Below are 17,248 nucleotides of genomic sequence, written 5' to 3'. Positions count from 1 at the left end.
TTAGTTCAAATCTTCATCTGTATCCATTTTCATGTCTGTTTGACCCAACAGTTACTGATGGATGTTAAAATCTACTGATGCAGATTTGCCTTTTTCTTCTTGTCCATTTGATTTGTAATGTGTATATTTTAAGGCTGTGTGGTTAAGTTTCATACAAGTTTTCCTTATGATTTCATCATTTTATCACTATGTAGGGACCCTCTTTATCACTATCAATATTTTTTTGCCTTCAAGTCTATTTTGTCTGATATTGGTATCTTGCAGTGAAACAACCCAGGAACTGTATACGTGGAAGGATTCGCTCTGGTGGAGTGATAAATGCTGCCCAAAACATAGTGCTGATCTTTCCACAGCAGCTTCCCTCTCTTTCCCTCCCAGCCAGGCTCACATCCTTATATTAATCTAAGAACAACTTCACTGAACAGGCAGCATCTTCTCCTTGGGGTGTCAGAGAGCACCAACAATTTTTAACAGGTTATTCAATTCAGGTGTATGGAGTAAAAAGAAATGTAAACATGACAGAGAAAGAAGTTTCTGTCTTTCAAAATCTGGACAGACCTAGGAAACGTATGTAAATAGATGTACATACCAGAGGAATGCAAAGTGTTTGGGGTTCTAGATTTCTTTTCTAAGGCCCGTTATCTCCACAAATGTGTAAAGCACTGCCAGTTTCTCCTGCAGTCTGGCCTGGACTCAACAGAAGGCGAGGACAGCCATATTTTAACAGACTCTGAAACAATCGGCCAGGTCCAGTAAATCAGGGTGAGGCTTTCTCTCTGCCTATAGGTCATCCCCTTCACCCAAGGAGAGGACACCTCCTCTTCATCATTGGCTGATTCAGAGTAACTTTCTTGGGTTAAGACAGGAGACACCTGCATCCTAAGAGAAATACTCTCTTCCAGTGTGGATGAAGGTCTTGGTTTCAACCAACACACCAAAAGAAAGTCCTCTTTAAAAAAAAAAAAAAATTATTTATTTATTTGGCTGTGCTGGGTCTTAGTTGAGAGCTAGTTCTGTGACCAGAGATTGAACCTGGACCCTTCACTGGGAGAGCAGAAACTTAGCCAACTGAACCATGAGGGAAGTCCTGAAAGCCCATTTATGCAGCACTTCTGTGCTGCATCCTTGGCATACCTGATTTCATCTAATCTGTACAACAACCCCATGAGGAAATACTGTCATCATTGTTTCACAAATGAGAACACTTAGACCTAAATAGACTGATTTTCCGATGGATATTGAGCTAGTAAGTAGCAGAGCCAGGATTTAAAACCCAGCACTTCTTACCTTCCTAGTCACAGGAGAAACGAGAGAACCAGGCTTTTGTAGAGAAGAGTTTTCTATCCACATGGAGCAGCCAGGAGATGGGGAGGGAGGAAGGGGAGGTGATTGTGGCCACCTTCCCTCCCACTCCCTTCTGAGCCCCAGTGCTTGGTTTAGGAGGACAAGTGGGCACACAGTGGGTCCACGGGTGACCCAGACCTAGGTGTCAATGCTGCTCCAACACCCTACCAACTGAATAACATTGGGGAGTCACTTAACTGCCCAGGAGCCCATCAGTAACTAGTGGAACTGATAATAGTTCCTTGTTTGGAGGGCAACTGTGAGCATGAAATAGCATTATATATGAAGAACACTTGTGTTCCAACTGTGTCTCCTTAGGTTATGTATTTGTCTATTTGGCATCCATTCATCACAGGGCCAATTACATTAACTATATTTTATGTTCTTAATGCTCTGGCATTTAGGGCTTTTACAGATCAAGGAAAAGATTGCCCCTCCCAGGGCTGGCTGATTCTGAGAGATAATGAGCATGCCTTTCTGAATCTATTCCCCCTTAACTACCTTTTTATTTAACTCTTAAGCTTGAAGCCAATATTTTCCTGGCCCTAAAGTATCCCAGATTCAGGTACCAGGCAACTAGAGACCACGCCTACTGCCCAAAGCCTGCCAGAATTATCCTAATTGTTTACCATGCCCTGCCTTGACTTCACTGAAAAAGCGAAAGTCACCCTGTTGTGTATAACCACCAGGCTCCTCTGTCCATGGGATCTCCCAAGCAAGACTACTGGAGCGGTTGCCTTTTCCTTCTCCAGGGGATCTTCCTGACCCAGGGATCGAACCCAGTTCTCCTGCATTGCAGGCAGATTCTTTACTGTCCGAGCCACTCCAATTAAAACTCTGCTCTAGACTTTTCCCTTGCTCCTTTCCATCTCCTGACTGACACTAGTACTTTCCCCTGTGGCTGCATGGAACCCTTTTCTGGGGTCATGAGCATAATAAACTTCCTCCTCTCAAGCCTATTCTCTTTCCTCCCATAGCCATGGTGACTTTACCATCTCATATCTAACATGGACATTCTTACAACAGCCTAGCAGTTTGAAGCCTGTAGTAAACATTCAATAACTGTTAGTTATTACTTTTACAGTATTCTAGACCAGCTTCTTGTTAATTATGTGACCATAAACAAGTCCCTTTCTTTTCTGATACTCAATTTCCTCAGGCTACCAGTGGGGATTCATGATAACCCCAACTTCAGTGGAATGGTTTTGAAGATCAGATATGTAAAGTGTAAATATTAGTCTATTTTCTCTCTCTTTTTTAATGTCTCCTTCTAGAAGCTTCACAGAGAGAGAGAGATTTTCTTGAGCTCATAGTAGGTTTCATAGGCTAGCAATCACCTACTTTTCATCTGCCGCCTCTGGTTTCTCCCAGGACCACTGTGCACAGGGGCTGAGATCCAGAATGACAAGGCCCTCAGCTTGGGCCCCACCCCAGGGAGCTGGCTATGGCCTGAGCTTCAGAGAAGGGGTACATAGAAGGAAGCCAGACCAAGAGAAGAGCATGTGCATAGATGTGGACACTAACCGACATGATGCACTCCATTAAGCCACCTTCTCCATGACTGATCAACTAGTAAATTGTTCCCAAGTATTTAGGGAGCACTGTATGGGACCTGGTCTCTGCCTTCAGAGCTTGGTACTAAGCTGCAGACATAAAATGTACCAACCTGCTTATGAACCTATAAGCATTCCAGGATTTCACTTGAAAATCAGTGCCTGGTTCTCACAATAAGTTGTTCTTTGGGGGGATAAAAGAATTATACACTGTACTAAGTGGGCTTTCCAGGTGGCGCTAGTGGTAAAGAACCTGCCTGCCAATGCTGGAGACATAAGAGAGATGTGTTCTATCCCTGGGTCAGGAAGATCCTCCTGGAGGAGGGCATGGCAACTCACTCCAGTACTCTTGACTGGAGAATCCTACAGAGGAGCCTGTCAGGCTATAGTTCATGGGTCGCATAGAGTCAGACATGACTGAATTGACTTAGAATGCATGCAAATACTATGTATTACATTTCTGTCCCCATCCATGGAAAAGTATTTATTTAATATATTATTCCATATAACATCTTAAGGAAAAACCTGAATGAACATTTTGGCCAACTCAATATATATAATTACATATAGTGATATGTCTTTGTAGTAAAAATTGTAGGAAAAATAAGCAGCTCAAAAAAAATGCCCATGTTGTTTGGGTTACTATGTAAATGTTTGCAGTATCAACATAATGAACATAATAAGTTTGTAGATACTACATAATGTTTGTACACAAAGTAGATATTACATAAATATTTGTGGACAAAAAGCTAACTTTTTGGTCTCAGTTGCTTTCCTTAGGACTTGGCCACTTGCTTCTGATATGTCCTGGTGAGCCTTGCAATTGATTTTGAATGTTACCAAATTCAGATTTTCAAGAACTAAATTTTAGGTAGAAAACAATTATTAAAATTAAAAACAAAACTAAAAAAAAAAAAACTCCATAACATCAAAAGGCAAGTGACAAACTGGAAAAATTATCTGCAACTCATATCACAGAGGACTTGTTGTTAAGTCACTAAGTTGCATCTGACTCTTTGAGACCCTATGGACTGCAGCAAACCAGGCTTCCCTGTCCTTCACCATCTCCTGGAGTTGGCTCAAACTCATGTCCATTGAGTCACTGATGCCATCCAACTGTCTCATCCTCTGTCATTCCCCTTCTCCTCCTGCCCTCAGTCTTGCCCAGCATCACGGTCTTTTCCAATGAGTCAGCTCTTTGCATCAGGTGGCCAAAGTATTAGAGCTTCAGGATCAGTCCTCCCAAGGAATAATCAGGGCTGATTTCCTTTAGGATTGACTGGTCTGATCGCCTTGCTGTCCAAGGGACTTCTCCAGCACCACAGTTCGAAAGCATCAATCCTTCAGGGCTCAGCTTTCTTTATGGACCAACTCTCACATTCGTACATGACTACTGGAAAAACCATAGCTTTGACTAGACAGACCTTTGTTGGTAAAGTGATGTCTCTGTTTTTTAATATGCTGTCTAGGTTTGTGATAGCTTTTCTTCCAAGGAACAAACATTTTTTAATTTCATGGCTGCAGTCACCATCCACAGAGATTTGGAGCCCAAGAAAATAAAATCTGTCACTGTTTCCATTTTTTCCTCATCTATTTGCCATGAAGTGATGGGACCCAATACCACAATCTTAGTTTTTTTAATGTTAAGTTTTAAGCCAGCTGTTTCAGTTTTCTCTTTCACCTTCATCAAGAGGCTCTTTAGTTTCTCTTCGCTTTCTACCATTAGGGTGGTATCATCTGCATATCTGTAGTTGTTGATACTTCTCCCAGAAATCTTAATTCCAGCTTGTGATTCACCCAGCCCAGCATTTCTCATGATGTACTCTGCATAAAAGTTAAATAAGCAAGGTGACAATATACAGCCTTGTCATGTACTCCTTGTATGTACTCCTTTCCCAGTTTGGAACCAGTCTGTTGCTCCGTGTCCAGTTCTAACTTCTTGACTTGCACACAGACTTGCATACAGGTTTCTCAGGACGCAGGTCAGGTGGTCTGGTATTCCCATCTCTTTAAGAATTTTCCACAATTTGTTGTAATCCACACAGTCAAAGTTTTTAGCATACTCAATGAAGCAGAGTAATGTTTTTTTCTGAAATTCTCTTGCTTTTTCTATGATCCAAGGGATGTTGGCAACTTGATCTCTGGTTCCTCTGCCTTTTCAAAATCCAGCTCGTACATCTGGAAGTTTGCAGTTCATGTACTGCTGAAGCCTAGCTTGAAGGATTTTGAGCATTACTTTGCTAGCACATGAAATGAGCGCAATTCTGTGGTAGTTTGAACATTCTTTAGCATTGCCCTTTTTTGGGATTAGAATGAAAACTGACCTTTTCCAGTCCTGTGGCCACTGCTGAGTTTTTCCAAATTTGTTGGTATATTGAGTACAAAGGATTAATCCCCCGATATTAAAAAAGCTTCTAGAAATAAAGGAGAACAAGAACATAGATCTAATAGAAATATATGGGCAAAAGACAAGAATGAGAAATTCACAGATAAATAGGGCTGACCCTTAAACATAGACAAAGAAGGTCAACTTCATTCAAAATAAGAGAAATAAAGAGTAAAATGTCTAGTAGCTACAATTTTTTTACCTAATAGCTTGGCAAAATCCAATACATTGTTTTTGGTGAGTTTGTGGTGAAACAAATGGTCTCATCATTGCAGACAAGAAAGCAAAAACTTCTGTGAGCAGCTACTGCTACTGCTAAGTCACTTCAGTCATGTCCGACTCTGTGTGATCCCATAGACGGCAGCCCACCAGGCTCCCCCGTCCCTGGGATTCTCCAGGCAAGAACACTGGAGTGGGTCTGTAAGCAGCAAATACCCCCTGTGAAATTTCCATATTCCTTTGCCCTTTGATCTTACACACTACCTCCAGGAATTCATCCTCTGACTTGTATAAATGTGAAATGACACGTGCACAATGGTATTAAGTGGGGTAATAGCAAATAGTAATAGCAAAAGATGGAAATAACCTACAACCTTTACGTGGGAGATGGTTAAATACCCCAAGATACATCCACACTGTGAAAGGATAGTAAAGTACAGAATACTTTGTGCTTAAATGGAAAGATCTTTAACACATGTTCAGTAAAAAACTAAGGTGCAGAATAGTAATTGTGTAAGAAGGAAGAAAATAAGAATGAATACTTTTGTTACTGATACTTACAAAAGAGACACTGGAAGGATACATCAGAAATGAAGAGAGATGTATATTTATTAGACTAGAGCAGTGGTTCATGAAGCCCAGTATGATTAGCATCACCTGGAGGGCTTGCTACAACATAGATTACTGATCTCATGCCCAGCGCTTCTGCTTCAGTAGCTCTGGGATGGAGAACAAAGTGTGCATTCCTAATAAGCTCCCAGGTTGTCGGTCAAGGGATCATATTTTGAGAACTATTGGGCCAGAAAAATAGAATAGAGAGAGTCAGAGGTTGGAGCAAGTCTTAGGGTGTATCATTTTTTTTTATCATTTTGATTTTTTTAAACCTATGAATGTATTACCTACTCAAAAGAAAATCTCAATTTAAAGAAACCAAGATGTTCAATAAAATGACCTGCTCCTTAATCACTCTCTATCCCTTGAAGTCTTTTATTTTTCTTTATAATATTTATCATTATGCCTAAAATGATATTTCTTTTCCTTGCTTGCCTTTCTTCCCCACCTCCCCCAACTAAAGTCAAGACAATTTCTTTCTATTGTTCACTATATTTCCAACACTACTATAATATCTGGCACCTAGTGAGTGCTTGAGAAATAGCTCTTGAATGAAATGTACATGCTGAATTCTCTCAGTAGACACTTGATCAGTGATCCTCAGTTGATTACCTGGGGAGGTTTTTAAAACTCACCGCTGCCCCTGTCAAATGTTAGATTTTGATGCAATTTGAGGAGGTGGACCCAGCATTGGGGTGATGGTGATGAGAGCCACTGGTCTAAACCACAACAATGTAGAAACGTATGGTAATTCTTAGCATAAAATATATTCATTTTTTATATTAAGGACTACTGTTTTATATACAAAAACATTCATATGTTAAAATGTATTAATAGAGCTTGCTGTGTTTTTGTACATTGCCTTGGGGGCTGGTTCTGAGACCATTTTTGATTTGGAGACTCTGATGTCCTCCCTCTCCTTTCTCTTGAGGTTGTCTGATCTGGAAGCCTCACTGAAAAGATAGGCTAATGCCCAGGACCCTTTTCTGGGCAAGGGCTAGTTCAGGGATTGACTGATAGAACAGAATTTATGTAGGTTTCTTCCTTGTGGAGCAGAGCAGAGCAAGGAGTTTGAATGCTGGGCTCACTAACTGCCCTTTGTCATGGCATTTTACTTCTGCAGTGCAGTCAAGGGGCCTGTGAGCTCAGGCGATACTGTGTTGCAATCTTGCGACATCATCAGAGTGAATAGAGATTGGGTTTTGAAGTAACAGAGAGGTGGTGTTCAACCCCATTGGCCCCTCACCAGTCCTGTGACCTTAGGCAGCTCTGGGCCTCAATTTCCACATCTGTAGAGTAGAGATGCTAATGCCTATCTCTTGGGATTGTGGGGAGAATCAAATGCTGTAATGTGCGTGATACATGGAACCCAATTAATGTCAGCTGTTTCATGGTTTTTCAGCTTAGTTATTGCATCAGCTGTTTTTATAGTTCTCCCCCAGGGTTTATTAAGTAATAGCTGTAAAAGTTTAAAACAGGTCACAAGTTGGCAGCCTGTATCCTTATTTTGATTGGCTTTCAAAGTGCTTTACAAAAATCCAACTTAATTGCCAACATTTAAAAACTAGAGATCTTACATAAAAATCTGGACTTGCGGTTTCATTAGAAACATCTGCATGACCACAATCTCTGGAACTAAGTGCTGGATTCTCGCTCTGCCCACAATCCCCGTGACTCCCCATACCTCCCACCTCATCACTCCTCATATCCGAGTTCCCTGAACAGTCACCCACTAAAGGCTTTGAGTTCTGGATTAAGCCCCCAGTTTATAAAGCACTTTCACTTACTTCCTCTCACTCGAACCTCACCCAAAAGGGAGATGTTACTATTATCCCGTTTTACAAGGAAAAAACCTGAAGCTGAGATGTTATGTGACCTACTCAGGGTTGTTCATACCAGAAGCAACAATAAATAGCTAATGTTTATTGGGTACTCAACATGTGCTGGGCTTTATTCTAAGTACTTTATATTGCTTTGATTAACGTAATCCTCACTACAATGTTATTAGATATGTTCATTATCCCTGTTTCATAGATGAGGGAATTGAGGCAGAGAGAGGTCAGTTAACTTCCCCAAAGTCAGCCAATTAGAAAGCACAGAGTAAACCAAAGATTTCTAAGTCTTCATCTGTGCTTATTCTAAGGTACTGCAGCACAGACTTGCCTTCCTGCCTCCTTTTCTTTTTTTTAAAAGAGTCAAATCTGTGGGCCCCAGCATCTGGTCAGATTTATAAAGTGCTTTTTTAATTTTTTGGTGAGGAACAGGTGGAATTACATTTTGTAATATGCACTCATCTCACACATTAGTTAAGAAATGCTCAAAATTCTCCAAGCCAGGCTTCAGCGATATGTGAACCATGAATTTCCAGATGTTCAAGTTGGTTTTAGAAAAGGCACAGGAACCAGAAGTCAAATTGCCAACATCTGCTGGATCATCAAAAAAGCAAGAGAGTTTCCGAACAGCATCTATTTCTGCTTTATTGACTATGCCAAAGCCTTTGACTGTGTGGATCACAATAAACTGGAAAATTCTGAAAGAGATGGGAATACCAGACCACCTGACCTGCCTCTTGAGAAACCTATATGCAGGTCAGGAAGCAAGTTAGAACTGGATATGGAACAACAGACTGGTTCCAAATAGGAAAAGGAGTACATCAAGGCTATATATTGTCACCCTGTTTATTTAACTTCTATGCAGAGTACATCATGAGAAATGGTGGGCTGGAAGAAGCACAAGCTGGAATCAAATTGCTGGGAGAAATGTCAATAACCTCAGATATGCAGATGACACCACCCTTATGGCAGAAAGTGAAGAGGAACTAAAAAGCCTCTTGTTGAGAGTGAAAGTGGAGAGTGAAAAAGTTGGCTTAAAGCTCAACATTCAGAAAACGAAGATCATGGCATCCGGTCCCATCACTTCATGGGAAATAGACGGGGAAACAGTGGAAACACACTGTTGTGTGGCTGACTTTATTTTTTTGGGCTCCAAAATGACTGCAGATGGTGATTGCAGCCATGAAATTAAAAGACGCTTACTCCTTGGAAGGAAAGTTATGACCAACCTAGACAGCATATTGAAAAGCAGAGACATTACTTGTCACCAAAGATCCGTCTAGTCAAGGTTATGATTTTTCCAGTGGTCATGTATGGATGTGAGAGTTGGACTATAAAGAAAGCTGAGCACCGAAGAATTGATGCTTTTGAACTGTGGTGTTGGAGAAGACTCTTGAGAGTCCCTTGGACTGCAAGGGGATCCAACCAGTCCATCCTAAAGGAGATCAGTCCTGGGTATTCATTGGTAGGACTGATGCTAAAGCTGAAACTCCAATACTTTGGCCACCACATGCGAGGAGTTGACTCACTGGAAAAGATCCTGATGCTTGAAGGGATTGGGGGCAGGAGGAGAAGGGGATGACAGAGGATGAGATGGTTGGATGGCATCACTGACTCTATGGACATGGGTCTGGTTGGACTCCGGGAGTTAGTGATGGACACGGAGGCCTGGTGTGCTGCAGTTCATGGGGTCGCAAAGAGTCGGACAAGACTGAGTGACTGAACTGAACTGAATATTTACTTCCTACTGTATCCTCAGCACCTAGAACAATACCTGATACATAGCATAAGCATAAGAAATATAGCAAGGTAAAGCAATAAATGCATTGATCATTATTATCAGCATTTAGTATTCCTGGCTTCTGTAAAGAAGTTAATTGGTTAACTAATTAGCATAAAGATGAGGACCTACTATGTGGACATATAATGGGTTTCTTGCTCTTGAGTAGCTCAAGACCACGTGAGAAACACTGACAAATACAATTAAAATACAGAATATATGTGGACATAAGTCACTTGCCAAGAAAGTTACTCTCCATTAGAAATAATCAATTATCTACTTGTGATATTTTCAATAAAGGCTAAAAATGTAATCAAGTTAGTTTAGAATGATGATTATCTTACTGAATTTTTATTTTCAGTAGTGAAACTGGGTCCATGAGACAGAAAGACCTGGTGTCTGGGAAAATCTTATGATGAAAACCCAAGACAAAATGCAATTTGAAAGGATTTCCCACTCAAATATTCCCATGTTGCTAGGATAGGCTCACAGGAATCCAGCAGAGACACTGAAGTCTAACATGTTTGATCAAACTAATCTCTTCCGTGGTTTCCCTTGCCAGGGCTTCCGGAAAGTTCCAGCAAGGATCGCTGCCTTCTAGAGGTAGTTAGAGAAGGCAATGGCACCCCACTCCAGTGCTCTTGCCTGGAAAATCCCATGGATGGAGGAGCCTGGTGGGCTGCAGTCCATGGGGTCACTAAGAGTCAGACACAACTGAGCGACTTCACTTTCAATTTTCACTTTCATGCATTGGAGAAGGAAATGGCAACCCACTCCAGTGTTCTTGCCTGGAGAATCCCAGGGACGGGGGAGCCTGGTGGGCTGCCGTCTATGGGGTCGCACAGAGTCGGACACGACTGACGTGACTTAGCAGTAGCAGTAGAGGTAGTTGGGGAAGATAGAGCCTACACAATTTAAATATCCAATAAAGAGCATCAAGAAGTTAAATACATCCAAAAAAGACAAAATTCCTATCTCAAAGAGATATCTGCCCTCCCCCTAGCAGGACTGCTCACAATAACCAAGGCACAGAAACAGCCTGAGCCCACAGGCCCCTTGACTTTACTACAGAAGTAAAATGCCATGGCAATGGGCAGTCATTGGGCCCAGCATTCAAACTCATCGTCCTGACCTACTCCTCCGTGGGGGAACCTACATGAAGACCACTAAATTTAGTTATGTTCCATCGATCAATGCCTGAACTAGTCCTTGCCCAGAAGAGGGTCTTGGGCCAAAGGGGCAGAGGGGTGGCCCACATCACACGGGTGGGGGTGCACTCTTCCCTGCCAACACTGCCCATCAGTGCGTTTGTACCTCTACTGCCTGTTTCCTTCCTTTTTTCAACTAAAAGAGAAAATGCTTCAAAGAATACATGTTCATTGTTGAAAAGTAAGAAAAACACAAAAATATCCTGTATTTTAACACCCAGAAATAGCTTTTCAGTTTATACTCCCAAACATTTTTCTGCCTTTCAGTTCAGTTCATTTCAGTCACTCAGTCGTGTCCAACTCTTTGCGACCCCATGAATCGCAGCACGCCAGGCCTCCCTGTCCATCACCAACTCCCGGAGTTCACTCAAACTCATGTCCATTGAGTCGGTGATGCCATCCAGCCATCTCATCCTCTGTCGTCCCCTTCTCCTCCTGCCCCGAATCTGGCCAGCCATCAGAGTCTTTTCCAATGAGTCAACTCTTTGCATGAGGTGGCCAAAGTACTGGAGTTTCAGCTTAGCATCAGTCCTTCCAATGAACACCCAGGACTGATCTGCCTTTAGTTTTTTGCAAAAGCTTTCATATCGCTTCTTTGTTTCTTTCTCCTTTGTGCTAAAATATGCATAACACAAAATTTACTCTTTTAACCACCTACTCCGACACGCCTGAGCGACTGAACTGAACTGAAGTGTGTGGTTCTGTGGCATTAAGCACATGCACATGGTTGTGCAACCATCAGCACCTTCCATTTCCGGAACATTTTCATTCATCTTTCCCAACTGAAACTCTGTACCCATTAAACACCAACTCTCCATTCCACTCTTTCACAGCCCCTGGCAACCATCACTTTACTTTCGGACTCTAAGTACCTTGTATAAGTGGAATCATATGATATTTGTCTTTTTGTGACTGGATTATTCCACTTAGCACAATGTCCTCAAGGTTCATCCATGTTGTAGCATGTGTCAAAATTTCCTTCTTTTTTGAGGCTGAATAATAGACTGGCTCCAAATAGGAAAGGAGTACATCAAGGCTGTATATTGTCACTCTGCTTATTTAACTTATATGCAGAGTACATCATGAGAAATACTGGGCTGGAAGAAGCACAAGCTGGAATTAAGATTGCCAGGAGAAATATCAATAACCTCAGATATGCAGATGACACCACCCTTATGGCAGAAAGTGAAGAAGAACTAAAAAGCCTCTTGATGAAAGTGAAAGTGGAGAGTGAAAAAGTTGGCTTAAAGCTCAACATTCAGAAAACGAAGATCATGGCATCTGGTCCCTTCACTTCATGGGAAACAGATGGGGAAACAGTGGAAACAGTGTCAGACTTTATTTTTGGGGCCTCCAAAATCACTGTAGATGGTGACTGCAGCCATGAAATTAAAAGACGCTTACTCCTTGGAAGGAAAGTTATGACCAACCTAGATAGCATATTCAAAAGCAGAGACATTACTTTGCCAACAAAGGTCCATCTAGTCAAGGCTATGGTTTTCCCAGTAGTCATGTATGGATGTGAGAGTTGGACTGTGAAGAAGGCTGAGTGCCGAAGAATTGATGCTTTTGAACTGTGGTGTTGGAGAAGACTCTTGAGAGTCCCTTGGACTGCAAGGAGATCCAACCAGTCCATTCTGAAGGAGATCAGCCCTGGGATTTCTTTGGAAGGAATGATGCTAAAGCTGAAACTCCAGTACTTTGGCCACCTCATGCGAAGAGTTGACTGATTGGAAAAGACTCTGATGCTGGGAGGGATTGGGAGCAGGAGGAGAAGGGGACAACAGAGGATGAGATGGCTGGATGGCATCACCGACTCGATGGACATGAGTTTGAGTGAACTCCGGGAGTTGGTGATGGACAGGGAGGCCTGGCGTGCTTCGATTCATGGGATCGCAAAGAGTCGGACATGACTGAGCAACTGAACTGAATATTCTGTTGTACACCATATTTTGTTTATCTACTTATCCATCCATGAACATTTGGGTTGCTTCCACTTTTTTTGGTTTTTGTGAATAACACTGATATAATGTTGGCGTACAAACATCTGTTTGAATCTCTGCTTTCAATTCTTTTGGTATATACCCCAAAGTAGAATTGCTGGATCACATATACGCTGCTTTCTATTTTCAGTTTTTAAAAATCGTGGTAAAGTGCACATAAAATATAATTTACCATCTTAATCATTTTTTAAAATTTCTTTGGCTGTGCCATGAAGCTTGTGGAATCTTAGTTGCTTAGCAGGGATTGAACCTGGACCCCTGGCAGTGAGAGCGTAGAGTTCTAACCACTGGGCAACCAGGGAATTGATCGTTTTTAACCGTACCATTTAGTGGTATTAAGTACATGCATTTTGTTGTGCAATTATTCCTCCTGTCCATCTTTAGCACTCTTTTCATCTTGTAAAACCACAACTCTGTGACTTTTAAACAGTGACTCCGTATTCTCCCCTCCCACTGGCCCTCAGCAACCACCATTCTACTTTCCACTTCTATGAGTCTGACTATTCTCAGAATCTCATGTAAGTGGAATCATGTGACTGGCTCATTTCACTTAGTATCTTGTCCCCAAGGTTCGTCCATGTTGTAGCATATTGCAAAATTGTCTTTCTTTTTTGAGGCTGAATAATATTCCATCATATGTATATACCACATTTTGCTTATCCATTCATCTGTTAATGGACACTTGGGTTGCTTCTACCTTTTAACTACTGTATATGCTGCTTCTTAATTTAATATATTATAAACATCTTTTCATATGAATAACCAAAATTTCCCCAAGTCCTTTCTAGTGGCTTCTTTATAGTACATTATATCGCTGTTTCACAGTTTAGTTGACTAATCCCTGATAGTAGAAAATTTGGTTTGTTTCAAAATTTTTGCCCAGGTAGTATGATAGGGTATTTTTAAGACATGATAAGCATTTAACCCCTGACTTTTGTCATCTCACTCCTGGGAACATAGTTTGAGGATATGATGCAAGTTAAAAATTTTATTTGCACTAACTTTTGGGAAGCAGTATGGCTTAATGACAAAGTATGAGTCTTGGAGACAGACCAAATTCCACCCCAGGATCCCCTGCTTCCTAATTTTATGGGCCTTTGGGGACATGTTGATTTACCTCTTAGAGCCCCATTTTCTTCGCCTGTAATATCCATCTTCCCCCTCAAACTCTCTCTTGCTTCAAGGAATTCTTGATTGAGAGGCTTAGATAAAATCACCTAGAGGGGAAATTCCCTGCCAGCCTCATAGCACAGCCAAAAAAATCCACACATAAAGGGAACTGTCTGGTCACACGGCATCATGGCAGCACAGTTGGTGGTATTATTGCTATTACTCTTCACTGGAACATTATCGGTAACAAGAAGTTAGGAAATAGCCCAGATACATAACAATAGGGATATGATTAAGTAATTTAGGCTTGCAGCTTCACTCTATGAAATACGAGCATGAACACAACAGTGAAGACATGGGGCCCCCGGGACAGTGTCTCTGTTCTAAAGTTGAATGAAAATAAAGAATTGCAAATACTAGTTTAACAATAATCATAAGTCTAATGAATGGAAGAGAATATGAAGAAATAGAACCAATATGCCTGGTGAGGATCATAGGTATTCTTTTGTTTGTTTCTTTTGAAAAAAATTTAGGTGGTTTTAAAATCACTGCAGATGGTAACTGAAGCCATGAAATTAAAAGACGTTTACTCCTTGGAAGGAAAGTTATGACCAACCTAGATAGCATATTCAAAAGCAGAGACATTACTTTGCCAACAAAGATCCGTCTAGTTAAGGCTATGGTTTTCCCAGTAGTCACGTATGGATGTGAGAGTTGGACTGTGAAGAAAGCTGAGTGCCGAAGAATTGATGCTTTTGAACTGTGGTGTTGGAGAAGACTCTTGAGAGTCCCTTGGACTGCAAGGAGATCCAACCAGTCCATTCTGAAGGAGATCAGCCCTGGGATTTCTTTGGAAGGAATGATGCTAAAGCTGAAACTCCAGTACTTGGCCACCTCATGTGAAGAGTTGACTGATTGGAAAAGACTCTGATGCTGGGAGGGATTGGGGGCAGGAGGAGAAGGGAACGACAGAGGATGAGATGGCTGGATGGCATCACTGACTCAATGGACATGAGTCTGAGTGAACTCCGGGAGTTGGTGAGGGACAGGTAGGCCTGGCGTGCTGCGATTCATGGGGTCGCAAAGAGTCGGACACGACTGAGCGACTGAACTGAACTGAACAGTGTTTATATAAGCATAGTGGAGAAGGCAATGGCAACCCACTCCAGTGTTCTTGCCTGGAGAATCCCAGGGATGGGGGAGCCTGGTGGGCTGCCGTCTATGGGGTCGCACAGAGTCAGACACGACTGAAGCGACTTAGCAGAGCAGAGCAGATATAAGCATAGTGTTGAAAATCACACAACTATTTCACATGAACAAAAGTAATTTCTTCCTTTGGGTGACTATATTCTTTTCCTGTAGCTGCTGTAGGGCTTCCCAGGTGGCGCAGTGGTAAAGAGTCCGGACGCCTGCCAATGCAGGAGATGCAAGAGATATGGGTTTGATGCCTGGATTGGGAACATTCCCTGGAGAAGAAAATGGCAACCTGCTCCAGTGTTCTTGCCTGGAGAATCCCATGGACAGAGGAGCCTGGAGGGCTACAATCCGTAGGGTCACAAAGAGCTGGACATGACTCAGCACAAGCCCAACACAAAAACATGGCTTAAAAATCACTACAAATTCGGTGACTTCAAAAACAGAAATTTATGCTTTCACCCTTCTGGAGGCCAGAAGTCCTAAATCAAAGTGTCAGCAGGGCCATTCCACCCCCAGAGACTGTAGGGGAGAATCCACTGGAGAATTAAGCCTCTCTCCGAACTTCTGGTGGCTGCCAGCAATCCTTGGCGTTCCTTGCTTTGCGCCCCCATCTCTCCAGTCTTTGTCTTCACATTGCTTCTCCTCTGTCTGTGTGGTCCCCCTCTGACTCACTCATAAGGACACTTGACATTGGATTTAGGATCCACCCAGACAATTGAGAATAATCTCCTCATCTTAAAAATCCCTAATTTAATTATATCTGCAAGTATCCTTTTACCAAATAAGGTCATATTCACAGATTACAGGGAGGATGCAGATGTATCTTTTTGAGGGGCTACTAGTCAACACATTACAAGCCCTTTAAGAGAATTCAGAAACTTGGGGGAGGGAAACCAAGCTGAAACATCAGAACAGATGATGGTTATTGGAGAAAGAACTAATGAAAGCACTAGTGTCACATTTGATCAATGTCTCGAATAATCTGAAGACAAAAATTAAAATGAAAATTGGGGGTGTGTGTTTGTACTGAGAGATCGAATATATAAACAGACAATGGCAACAAATCGACAGTAGCTGACAGCTGAGCTCTTACCCACAACCTCTGCGGCAATCAGGTCCAAACATTTAGGACCGGGTCAATAAAGGTCAGCTTTTCTAATCTTTGCCCCGACTTCCAACTCAGGACTAGCCAGAGAAATCCAAATTTGCTTCCCAAACCAATTGCGTAAAGACGACCCACTTCTAGTCAGCTGTTTCCACTCCCCTTTGCCACAACCTCCAATCAGATTACCCCCGAAACTCTCACTTTTTTTCATAATAAACCTATCATCCCCCCTGTTTTAAAATTTTTGTTTTGTCCATGCCACTCGTGGGATTTTAGTTCCCCGACAAGGGATTGAACGCAGGACCTCCGCAGTGAGAGCGCACAGTCCTAACCACTGGACCTCCAGGGGAGGTTCCCCCCTTGCTTGGCTTTGAGTCTCTGTCAAATGCAAAGGATCATGGATGACTCCCTTGCTATAGCAAGCTCAGGATCAGCCGATGTTTGTTCTCACTTGGGTGGTCTTTGTTTATTTCTACAGTGCAGTCTCCTCATTCTGCTCAACTGAGTGCACTTAAGCCCTTACCCCTTGGTTATGTCTGTTGCCAGCAAGTTGAACTATTACAACCAGAGCAGTGCCTGGCACATGGAAAAGTGGAAACAGTGAAAGTGTTAGTTGCGTCTGACTCTTGGTGACCCCATGGACTATAGCCCAAGTCAGAGGATCTGAATGCCCTCAGATATGCCCTCACTTAACAGAACTTAATGATTCTTAAAGATGCAGATGGCATGTTATAATTTCACAAATGTTGTGGAAAATCCTGAGTGCCACACAAAATGAGTAGCAGTTGGATGGTGCTAGTTCTGGGGCTACACCCACCCAGGGGACTATTTCTGGACTAAGTGTCTAACAGGAGGATGTATTCTTATTTATTGCTCATAAAATGCAATGCAAAAGGCTC

This window comes from Bos indicus x Bos taurus, chromosome 3, assembly GCF_003369695.1.
Source record: "Bos indicus x Bos taurus breed Angus x Brahman F1 hybrid chromosome 3, Bos_hybrid_MaternalHap_v2.0, whole genome shotgun sequence".
Taxonomy (NCBI): domain Eukaryota; kingdom Metazoa; phylum Chordata; class Mammalia; order Artiodactyla; family Bovidae; genus Bos; species Bos indicus x Bos taurus.
This window is presented reverse-complemented; position numbering follows the sequence as displayed.